Source organism: Musa acuminata, unplaced genomic scaffold (genome assembly GCF_036884655.1).
Source record: "Musa acuminata AAA Group cultivar baxijiao unplaced genomic scaffold, Cavendish_Baxijiao_AAA HiC_scaffold_1077, whole genome shotgun sequence".
Classification (NCBI taxonomy): Eukaryota; Viridiplantae; Streptophyta; class Magnoliopsida; order Zingiberales; family Musaceae; genus Musa; species Musa acuminata.
This window is the reverse complement of record NW_027021291.1, coordinates 1,090,535-1,103,547: the sequence shown is the minus strand read 5'-3', so window position 1 is coordinate 1,103,547 and position 13,013 is coordinate 1,090,535.

Sequence of the window (13,013 nt, the reverse complement as noted above, 5' to 3'; positions counted from 1 at the left end):
CCGAGAAGCAGAAGACGCGGCAAGCTGACCCAAGCCCGAGGTTCCGACCGCCGACTCGACTAATGCCCTACGGGCTCAGCTACGCCTTGTCAGTCAAAGGCTTAACGAGGTACAACAGGAAGTCCGCAAGTCAAAGGGAGAGCTCGGGGCAGACGGACGCCAAGGATCTCCATTCACCCCCGAGATACAAAACCAGGCGATCCCGCTGCACTTCCGCCTCCCCTCTCTGGATGCGTATGACGGCGCCACCGACCCGGCAGACCACGTGGCCGCTTTCCGCACCCAGATGGCGCTATTCGGCACTTCCGACGCCCTGATGTGCAGGGCATTCCCAACGACTCTGCGCGGGCCGGCCCGCACGTGGTACGGCGGCCTGACGCTTGGGACCATCGCCTCCTTCGACCAGCTCGCCAAGGATTTCGAGCTTAACTTCCTGGCGTACGCCCGACCTAAACCGTCCATGGCATTACTGTTGGGAAATCATGGGGGGCGACATCATATGCGCAGCGGAAGAACAAGAAAACAAAAATCCCCGATTCCCAAAAAGATGTTCGTCGTCGTGCGAAGATTGGTGCGCAAAAATCCGCAAAACACAAAACTGCGTATAGAGATTGTGTTACCTAGGGAGATCGTATATCCCTGTTTCCTTACAGATCCTTAGGAGAGGGTGAAGGAGGTCAAGCGTCCTCCTCTCTAGCGGTGATCCACACAGCAGGGTTACGACGACGCTCCTCAAAAACTCCAGGCCTGCTCTGAGGTGGAGAGGGAGAGGAGAATAGGAAGGGCAAGCAAAGACTCTAGCCTATGAGGCTGTGAATCCCTCCTATTTATAGAGATCCCGTGTCAAACCCTAATGGGTCCTTCCCTAGTGGGTATTGGATCTGCATCCAATAAGACAAGGGCTCCGTCGGATATCTCATATCCGAACCTCTACTCATCGCAATGCCTACCATATGTGTGTGACCCTCTAGGCCCAATATCGAGCTGGCCGTGAGTTATACCTGTCAGAACTCCTTCTGACTGAGTGAATTATTATCTCTATAATAATTCACTTGACTCATCGACTACGGACGTACTAGGCCACTACGCCGTAGTCCCCAGACGATACAGGGGAATCCAATCCATTGGACCTGTCTGTCCTTAGTTACCATGTACCTATAGTCCATCATCCATCTAATATCCCAGAGACCGTATATCGAGCATGGTGCTGTCAGACCCATACGGTTTTTACTCGAGTCTCGCTCTAATCGGATTCTCCCGGAGAACTCTTTCTCTCTCAACCCGAATGACCCTGGCCAGGGATTTGTCTGAGCAAGAAAACATGGGATATTCCTCTCATGATGCCGAGAGTGGATGATCCTCTGTCGACACTCAATAGCCCTCGTAAGGTCGACTACCACTCCCAATGACCAACTGTACTAGATCTGGGAACAGCCAAACCTATAAGTCTGGTATCAAAGAGTGGAGCACTCATACAGGACATCCTTGGTGTCTCAAGTCTAAGGACCAGATACACCACTAGGACTACGGAATCATTGTTTGACAATAAGGCATCATCAACCATCCAGCATTCCGTAAGCGGATCAATCAGTGAACTCATTCTCCAATGAGCACCTGTACTGTATCCCTAGTGTCCCTACACGAGCAGCTATGAGACCAGCTGCATCCATCATATGGACGGGTATACAGCACACCAGTCTATCCGGTTATCATGATGTCCCTCTCGAGTAACCTATGACCGGGATTATTTAGGATATGTGTTTAAAGGTGAATCGATCTCATTATCGTGATCTCATCACGATCCGATTCCCATTGCACAAATCCAAGGACATCACAATATATATGCATTTATGCAATAGTTATAAAGTGATATACGCCAAAATATAATAAGCAAAAAGATTATGTATCAAGTCACACGTGCCATCACTCACGTGATTGGCTTGCTGGGCACCTATGACTAGCAATCTCCCACTTGACCTAAAGCCAATCACCTATGTGTCTGATCCCCATCAGACCCCTGTGACGCTCAAAGACAATCTGAGATGACGGCTTTGTCAGTGGATCTGCAATGTTATCTTCGGATGGAACTTTTTCCACTGCTACATCTCCTCGGGTTACGATCTCTCTTATAAGCTGGAACCTCCTCAGAACACTTCTGATGAGACCCGGGTTCCCTTATTTGAGTAATCACCCCATAGTTGTCGCAATATAAGGAGATCGGCTCCTCGCTACCCGGCACGACTCCCAAATCTGTGATGAACTTCTTCAACCAGACTCCCTCCTTTGCTGCATCTGATGCAGCAATGTACTCCGCCTCTGTGGTCGAGTCAGCAGTGGTATCTTGCTTGGAACTCTTCCAGCACACTGCTCCTCCATTCAAGGTGTACACATACCCTGAATTCGACTTGCTATCATCGACATCAGACTAAAAACTTGAGTCAGTGTAGCCTTCAACCTTAAGGCTATTACCTCCATATACTAGTAAAAGATCCTTAGTCCTTCTCAAGTACTTAAGGATACACTTTACTGCTTTCCAGTGCTCCAAGCCTGGATCCGCCTGATACCTGCTCGTGACACTCAGAGCATGCGCTATATCAGGCCTAGTACATAGCATGGCATACATGATAGACCCTATTGCTGAGGCATAAGGTATCATATCCATGTTCGCCCTTTCTTCTGGAGTCTTTAGGGACATACTCGTAGAAAGTGATATCCCATGTCTCATCGGTATGAGACCTCTCTTGGAATTTTCCATGCCAAACCTTTTGACAATAGTTTCTATGTACCTGGACTGGGACAAGCCAAGCATCCTCTTGGATCTATCTCTATAGATTCTAATCCCCAAGATATAAGATGCTTCTCCTAAGTCCTTCATGGAGAAGTGTCTAGATAACTAAGCCTTTACTGTGGATAGCATTCCTATGTCATTCCCAATGATGAGGATGTCATCCACATATAACACCAAAAAGGTAATAGCGCTCCCACTTACCTTTCTGTATACACAAGGCTCATCTTCGTTCTTAACGAAGTCATAAGATCTGATTGCCTCATCAAATCTTATGTTCCAACTTCGGGAAGCTTGCTTTAGTCCATAAATGGATCTAAGCAACCTACACACCTTATCTGGGCAGTTCTTGGACACGAATCCCTCAGGTTGCATCATATACACCTCCTCCTCGAGGTTCCCGTTGAGGAATGCGGTTTTCACATCCATCTGTCAGATCTCATAATCATAGTGTGCTGCAATAGCCAATAGAATTCTGATGGATTTTAGCATTGCTACGGGTGAGAAAGTTTCGTCATAGTCAACACCTTGCCTTTGACGATACCCCTTAGCCACTAGCCTTGCTTTATAGGTCTCTACCTTTCCATCTACTCCGATCTTTTTCTTAAAGATCCACTTGCAACCGATGGGTACAATACCTTCGGGTGCATCAACTAGGTTCAAAACCTTATTGGAGTACATAGAATCCATCTCAGAATTCATGGCTTCTTTCCACTTCCCGGAGTCTATACTCATAATAGCCTCCTCGTAGGTCTGAGGATCAATATCCTCTACATCCTCTGCTCTAATATGTCCCACATATCTCTCAGGAGGATGGGATACTCTATCAGACCTGCGTAAAGTTGATACTTGTGTATTAGGTACCTGAACAGACTCGAGCTGTAGAGTGGTGCTTGAGCTTGGTTCTCCAACCTCGCTCAATTCTATCATTCTCCCACTGTCTCCGTCAAGAATGTGTTCCTTCTCAAGGAACACTGCTCTCTTAGCTACAAAGACCTTTTGGTCCTCGAGATGATAGAAGTAATACCCACAAGTTTCCTTGGGGTATCCCACAAATTTACATCGCTCTGTCCTTAATTCTAACTTATCGGGGTTGTGTCTTTTAACATGGGCAGGGCAGCCCCAAATCTTAACAACCTTAAGATCAGACTTCTTCCCTTTCCATATCTCATATGGTGTAGACACTACCGACTTAGTTGGAACTCTGTTCAGAAGGTAAGCTGCGGTTTCTAGGGCATATCCCCAGAATGAGATAGGTAGGTCAGCGAAACTCATCATGGACCGTACCATATCTAATAATGTACGATTTCTCCTTTCAGAGACACCATTGAGCTGAGGTGTATAAGGAGGTGTCCATTGGGATAATATCCCATGGTCCTTGAGGAAGTGAGTAAACTCTGTACTTAAGTACTCACCTCCTCGATCTGATCGAAGAGTTTTGATACTCTTTCCAGTCTGGTTCTCCACCTCATTCTTATACTCTCTGAATTTCTCAAAAGCCTCGGACTTGTACTTCATTAAGTACACATATCCATACCTTGAGAAATCATCAGTAAATGTAATGAAGTAGGAGTAACCTCCAATGGCATGAGTTGACATGGGTCCACATACATCACTATGTATGAGTTCCAACAACTCAGTGGCTCTCTCTCCAGTTCCACTAAATGGAGAGTTGGTCAGTTTTCCACGAATGCAAGGCTCACAAGTTGCATATGACACATAGTCGAATGGATCTAGATATCCATCATTTAGCAACTTTTGAATCCTTCTTTCATGGATGTGACCTAGCCTACAATGCCACAGGTATGCACTGTTCAACTCATCTCGTTTCCTTTTAGACACATTTACATTCATGATATGTGGAGTGGTGTCTAACATAAATAAACCATTATGCAATGTTCCTTTCGTGATGATCTTATCATCTATTAATATCGAACAACCATTGTTCTCAAAAACAAATTTATATCCACTAACTGTTAAACATGAAATGGAAATAATGTTTTTGATAATAGAAGGAACAAAATAACATGCATCTAATGCAATAAAAGCTCCACTAGGCAGATGTAGGGCGACCTCGCCAACAGCTAATACAGCAACTTTTGCTCCATTACCCATCTTGAGGTCCATCTCGCCTCTCTCTAGTCTCCTAGGCCTTGCCAGAACCTGCAATGAATTGCATATATGATAAGCACTACCGGTATCCAATACCCATGTGTTATCATAAGAGTCTGACAAATGGAGACTGATCATGAATGTACCTGAAGCTTCATCAAGCTTTTGTTTCGCCCTTTCTGCAATGTACTCTTTGCAGTTTCTCTTCCAATGCCCATCTTTACCACAGTGGAAGCACTGGCCTTTGTTCTTTGCTGGGTCTTTCTTAGCAACCTTTGCTTTACCTCGTTTGCCCTTGCCCTTTCCCTTCTTAAGGGACCTTTCTGCTTTCCTTTTCTTTCTGGTCTCACTAGTGTAGAGAACTAGCTTCTCTTTCTTAATAGTACTCTCTGCCTCCCTCAACATATTGAGGAGCTCTGGGAGAGTCACCTCAAGCTTGTTCATATTAAAATTCATTATGAACTGTGAAAAGGAATCTGGTAGGGACTGAAGCACAATGTCCACACACAAGTTATCCTCTAGGACCATTCCTAGACCTGTGAGTTTCTCTATCCACTCAATCATCTTTAGGACATGGTTCTGAACCGGTGTCCCCTCAGTCATCCTAGCGCGGAAAAGGCTCTTGGATATCTCATATCGTTGAGTCCTTCCCTGTTCCTCAAACAATTTGCGGACATGTAGGAGAATGGATCTGGCATCCATCTTTTCATGTTGTCTCTGTAACTCTGGAGTCATAGAGCCCAACATATAGCACTGAGCAAGAGTGGAGTCATCAATGTACTTCACGTAGCGAGCGATCTCATCCTCGCTTGCCCCTTCTTCGGGCGTAGGCATCATTGTATCAAGGACGTACACGATTTTCTCCGCTGTGAGAACAATTCTCAAGTTACGGAGCCAATCCATATAATTTGGACCAGTGAGGCGGTTGACATCAAGTATGCCATGTAAGGGATTTGAAAACGACATTTTCTGAAAATAAAGATGTAGCAAAAATGAATAACATGCAGATTTTGCAAGAAATAAACTATCAAGATATGGACTTCTATCTTAATATGCTCCCACTATTTTACTAACGAGTCACGCGACACCCTCAGCACGTGAAACGGAAGTCTCCGGCAGACTTCTAGTGGGGATCAAGATCCAATCAGCGTCTTAGTGTAACCTCGAGGGACTTGACCAATCACACTAAGCCTAAAAGGTAGGCAACTCTTGCAGATCACAACTCCTTGTGATTCCCGTCCTGTTCGGCCTCCGAATCACCATGGCCTCGAGGGACTCGACCAACCATGATGCTCGGTTAAGTCAACACCTTCGTTACAAGATGAGTCTGATTTGATGATATACCCTCGAGGGACTCGACCAAGCATACCATGCCCTCAGGTCACCGGTGACATCTCTATGTCGTAAGCAAGATAGCGAATCGCGATATAGGTGAGTCTCGAGGGACTCGACCAACTCAACCTACACCGGGAATCGGTTCCTACTCATAACGATGGAAGGCCACGTGAGTCAATCTAATTGCCTCACGTTTACCGACTTAATATTATCGAGAGATGTTTCTATAATTTGGTCTCCTAATATGACATGTCACACATATACATATTTAATATATATCTACATCGCATGCAAATATATATACATATCTAGTATATGTATAAGCAATCACATCAGATGATCATGGACCACAACCTAATATGATTAGGCCCGAGCCAGTAGGCCTAATCACTCACATCAAGATCTATGTGTGCAACGGTGCATCTCCATGCCCTATGATCGTTCATCTCGTCCTCGTCGGTTCCGTCGACATCTTGATGCATCTCCATGCATCACGATCGTCCGTCTCGTGGGTCCCGCTATCGCATCCACGCTCCCGCTGCACCTCCTCATATGATTACAACTCAATCATAGGCACGCAGGCCCGACAATAAACGAGAAATATAATGGAGGTTCGCAGACCTCAATAATAATAATCACAAGTACACACATCACACGGTCCATGATCATCCGTCCACACATCATACATCTTATGTATAAATAATCATCATCATGTAGGACTATTAGATAATAATAAAAATAATAATCAACTAAACTTTTTAATTAATTAATATTTTTCTGAAATAAGGGACATGTAGGGAATTTCTCAATTCCTAAGGGTATTTTCGTAATTTGGACAAAAGACAGAAACTGGAATTTCTCAAATTCCGAGGGGCAAAACTGTCTTTTGCCCAGAAAACCCTAATACCCTTTCCCCCTTTCGCTGCTGCCGCCACCGCCACCCTGCCGGCGGCGGCCTGTGCGGCGGGGCGAGGGCACTGCCCTCGCCTGCAGGCGGCACGCCCGCTGGCGGCGATGCCGCTGCGGGTGGGCGCCGCCGCCTCCGCAGGCGGTGCTGTACCGCCGGGCGGCCGCCCCTGTGGGGGGGTTTCGCCTGCGGGAGAAGCGGCGGCAGGCGCCGCTGCCCTGCGGCGCCTCTGCCCGTGGGCTGCCAGCCCCGCCAGCAGCAAGCCTGCTGCAAGCAGACCGCCGGTCGGCTGCTGCAGGCACAGCGCTTGCGCATGCGCCGGCGCTGTGCTGCCTGGGTGCGGCTGCGGCTGCCGCTGCAGGTGGCTGCAGGTATGCAGATCGAGGGCAGCAACTGTTGCTGCCCTTCCTCGCTTTTGCGTCAACGATTTTGACGTCAATATTCTTCCTAAACACAACACACGCAGTTCAAAAATCAATCATTCGCACGAACAACCTGGCTCTGATACCACTGTTGTGAAATCATGGGGGGCGACATCATATGCGCAGCGGAAGAACAAGAAAACAAAAATCCCCGATTCCCAAAAAGATGTTCGTCGTCGTGCGAAGATTGGTGCGCAAAAATCCGCAAAACACAAAACTGCGTATAGAGATTGTGTTACCTAGGGAGATCGTATATCCCTGTTTCCTTACAGATCCTTAGGAGAGGGTGAAGGAGGTCAAGCGTCCTCCTCTCTAGCGGTGATCCACACAGCAGGGTTGCGACGACGCTCCTCAAAAACTCCAGGCCTGCTCTGAGGTGGAGAGGGAGAGGATAATAGGAAGGGCAAGCAAATACTCTAGCCTATGAGGCTGTGAATCCCTCCTATTTATAGAGATCCCGTGTCAAACCCTAATGGGTCCTTCCCTAGTGGGTATTGGATCTGCATCCAATAAGACAAGGGCTCTGTCGGATATCTCATATCCGAACCTCTACTCATCGCAATGCCTACCATATGTGTGTGACCCTCTAGGCCCAATATCGAGCTGGCCGTGAGTCATACCTGTCAGAACTCCTTCTGACTGAGTGAATTATTATCTCTATAATAATTCACTTGACTCATCGACTACGTACGTACTAGGCCACTACGCCGTAGTCCCCAGACGATACAGGGGAATCCAATCCATTGGACCTGTCTGTCCTCAGTTACCATGTACCTATAGTCCCTCCTCCATCTAATATCCCAGAGACCGTATATCGAGCATGGTGCTGTCAGACCCATACGGTTTTTACTCGAGTCTCGCTCTAATCGGATTCTCCCGGAGAACTCTTTCTCTCTCAACCCGAATGACCCTGGCCAGGGATTTGTCTGAGCAAGAACACATGAGATATTCCTCTCATGATGCCGAGAGTGGATGATCCTCTGTCGACACTCAATAGCCCTCGTAAGGTCGACTACCACTCCCAATGACCAACTGTACTAGATCTGGGAACAGCCAAACCTATAAGTCTGGTATCAAAGAGTGGAGCACTCATACAGGACATCCTTGGTGTCTCAAGTCTAAGGACCAGATACACCACTAGGACTACGGAATCATTGTCTAACAATAAGGCATCATCAACCATCCAGCATTCCGTAAGCGGATCAATCAGTGAACTCATTCTCCAATGAGCACCTGTACTGTATCCCTAGTGTCCCTACACGAGCAGCTATGAGACCAGCTGCATCCATCATATGGACGGGTATACAGCACACCAGTCTATCCGGTTATCACGATGTCCCTCTCGAGTAACCTATGACCGGGATTATTTAGGATATGTGTTTAAAGGTGAATCGATCTCATTATCGTGATCTCATCACGATCCGATTCCCATTGCACAAATCCAAGGACATCACAATATATATGCATTTATGCAATAGTTATAAAGTGATATACGCCAAAATATAATAAGCAAAAAGATTATGTATCAAGTCACACGTGCCATCACTCACGTGATTGGCTTGCTGGGCACCTATGACTAGCAATTACTCCTCGGGCTCAACCAGAGAGAGGACGAGCCCCTCTCCCACTTTGTGAACCGATTTACAACCCAAATCCGTGGATTGTCGGATGCTCACCCCTCTTTCTTGATGAAGGCGTTCATGACAGGCCTGCGCCCCTCCAAGTTCTTTTGGTCGCTCGTAGAGCGACCCCCCGTCGCGGTCCCCGAGATGCTCCAACGTGCCAGTCAGTTCATCGCCGCGGAGACTTGGATGTCTGGAAGGCGGGAGGAACACAAAAAGGTCAAGACAGAACCGCCCCGACAGCAACAACCCGCCGCCTCCCGGCGAAAGTTGGACAGACCCGACCCGAGGCCTCCTCTTCCCGCCTTGAATTCGTCCCGGACTGAAATATTTCTACACGAAAAGGGGAAGGGACTGCTCAAGGACCCTCGCCCGATGAGGAACCCGCGGGAGCTTGTGGACCGATCAAGATATTGTCGATTTCATCGGCAGCACGGGCACAACACTGAGCAATGCTACGAGCTGAAGAGGCAAATCGAGGAGCTTATCCTCAGAGGTCACCTTGGCCGGTACCTCCGGCCGAACAAAGAGCAGTCGCCTCGCCCAGAAGGTCCCGTCGAGCAGCACATCGATGTGATAGCCGGGGGCCCCGCATCAGGGGGAGGTTCCATGTCGGGCAGGAAGGCGTATGCCCGAGCCGCGCCTGACGAAGCCTCGGGGCACGAGCCGGAGCCCGAGATCACCTTCCCAACCGGAGCTACTGAGCGACCCGACCACGACGACGCTTTGGTAATATCAGCCAGGGTAGCCAACGCACAGATGAGGAGGATCATGGTTGACACGGGGAGCTCGGCCGACGTACTCTACTTCGACGCCTTTCAAAAGCTGGGCTTGGTCAGGGAGAATCTGAGCCCGATGTGCTCGGCGCTCACCGGTTTCACGGGAGATTCAATATCACCCCTGGGGGCCATTACTTTGCCCCTGACTTTGGGGACCCCACCGAAGTCAAAGACTGTGATGGCCACTTTTCTGGTGGTCGACCTTCCTACCGCCTACAATGCCATACTCGGTCGGCCGACCCTCAACAAGGTTAGAGCGGTCGTCTCGACCTACTACCAGACCATTAAATTCCCAACTCATGCTGGAGTCGGGGAAGCTACGGGAAGCCCCCGAGAATCCAGGCGGTGCTACCTTACCGCCGTATCATTGGGCAAGAGAGCCAGGACCAAATCGCCCCTGGAAGATCTGCGGGAAAAGAAGAAATTGACTCCCCATCCCGAGCCGACGGGGTCCACCGTTGACATTCCTTTGCAAGAAGCTCGGTCGGACCAGACCGTGAAGATCGGATTGGAACTACCAGAGCGGGAACGAGAGCAGCTCGTCGGTCTCCTACGGGAAAATGCCGACGTCTTCGCATGGTCCCCATCGGACATGACGGGCGTGTTGAATCTCGTATTTTGATGATGAAACTACTTGATATATGTTTATGATTTAATCTGCGTTTTGAGTGACGCAAGATTCTTTGATCAGGATGAGACAATTAAAGCAGGAAAATCATGTTGTGCCGGAGGAACATGTCAGAAGATTGGATGTCGAGCTGGTGGATCGGTCGACGTATCGACAGAAGGCTTCGGGCCGTGGACTCGGGCATCGGGCCAAGAAGAGCGGGTATTGTGCCAAGGATATCGGAGTTGCGGAGTCAACTGGCCGATTGGGCAATAGGCCGCAGGAGAGGACGATGCGCCGAAGAATCAGACGAAGCGTCGAGGGACCAATGACATGCCGGACAACTTGGTTAATTGCTTAGGATTAATTGTCTCGATCGAAGTTTTGTTTTAAGTGTGCAGGATTAACTACGATGAAAGATAGACAAGCAGCAGGAGTTGCGCCGGAGTCAAGTTCATGATCACGTTGGGAGTTCGAGAGCTCGACGGAAGTACGGACGGTCGTCGGAGGTTCTGCGGGAACAGATCCGAGAAGTCCAGAAGCTTGCCAAGCGAAGCTCGTCGGAACTCGCCAAGTGGATCGTCGCAAAGTCCAGGAGTTTGCCGGAAGTCCGCAGAAGCATCACCGAGGGTTCATCGGATGATCGACGGAAGTTCGCCAGAAACTCGCCGGAAGAAGCGATTGACGTACCGAAGCAAAGCTGCAGAAATTGTCTTAGATTTAATCGTAGTTAGCACGGTGATTAAGTTAGAAATGGGAGGTGATCCCATTAGCTTAATCCTGGGGCAATTGGGCCCCTGAAGAACTCAAGTTGGGTCGAATGGTTCAACCCATTCGAACCCAAGTAGCTGTGGGAGGTGCAACCGCCCAGGCAGGGAGGTGCCACCGCCCAGGCTAAGTCTCCCAGCGAGACTGGGCGGTGCAACCGCCCCAGCTAAGAGGTGCAACCGCCCAGGGGTAAGTCTCCAAGCGAGACTGGGCGGTGCAACCTCCTCTGTCGAGAGGTAGCACCGCCAGAGCTCAAGTTCCGAGCTCTGGCAGGCGATGCAACCACCGAGCTCGGTCTTCGAGCTCTAGCAGAGAGCTGCAACCTCTCTGGCCAGGAGATGCACAGCCTAAGCTCGATCTTCGAGCTCTGGCAGAGTGGTGCTACCACCTCTGGCAGAGAGGTGCAACCACCTCTGGCAGAAAGGTGCGATCACCTCTGGCAGAGAAGAGAAACTTCTCTGGTCAGGAGATGCACCGCCTGAGCTCGGTCTTCGAGCTCTGGCAGGAAGGTGCAACCACCCCTGACAGAGAAGGTGGAACCGTCCGAGCTCAGTCTTCGAGCTCTGCCAGGCGGTGCCACCTCTCCAGTCGAGAGGTGCAACCGCCTGAGCTCAGACTTCGAGCTTTGCCAGGCGGTGCCACCTCTCCAGTCAAGAGGTGCAACCGCCTGATCCCGGAATTCCGGGATTTGATCGTTTTGAGCTCGAAATTTGAATTGGGTTGGGGCCTATAAATACCCCACCCATTCAGCACTGAAAAGACACAGACCAACACCGAAATCTTGATCTTTTCTGTGATTCTAAGAGCTCAAAAGTGTTGTAAAGCCTTTAAGTCTCCTCCTGTTCTTCAAGTTTTCAGTTGTAAAGTGAGGAGAGAAAGGTCTGTAAAGGTTGTCTCCTGAGCCTGTCAAAAGGAGAGAAACTGTAAAAGGGCAGTTTGGCCTTCGCCCATTGAAGGAAGGCAGCTAGTTGACGTCGGCAACCTCGTCGGTGGAGGAAGCCAAAAGTGGAGTAGGTCAAGGCTGACCGAACCACTCTAAATCTCTGGTTTGCGTTTATCTTTGAGCACTTTATCATTACTGCAAACCTCCTTCAATACTACTGCTCTCTGCGCTTTCACGAACAAGTTCTAAGTGCTGTTCTTCCGAATCTGCATTCAGACGTAAATTCGTATTTTCGTACATTACAGTTTACGTTTACGTTTGATTCTGCAGAACTGTCTTCCGTGCTTTTACGAAAGAGTTTTTTTGCAGTTTACACTTACATTTTGATCCTATTGATAACTGCAAACTGTCCTCTACAATTTTACGAACGAGTTTCAACATTCAGACGTAAAACTGCATTTAGACGTAAATCGGCTTTCCTCTCACAATCATTAGTTCTCAGTTCACGTTTACGTCTTGATTTCAACTGCATACTGTCTTCTGCGAGTATACAAACGAGTTTCAAAGTTTAGACGTAAATCTGAGTTTAGACGTAAATCTGCGTTTAGACGTAAAACTGCGTTTAGACGTAAATCTGCGTTTAGACGTAAAATTGCGTTTAGACGTAAATCTGAGTTTAGACGCAAACTGCGCTTAGACGCAAACTGTGTTTAGACGCAATCTGCGCTTAGACGCAAACTGCACTTAGATACAAACTGAGAATTAGCTTTTGCATCATAATAGTTTTCATTGA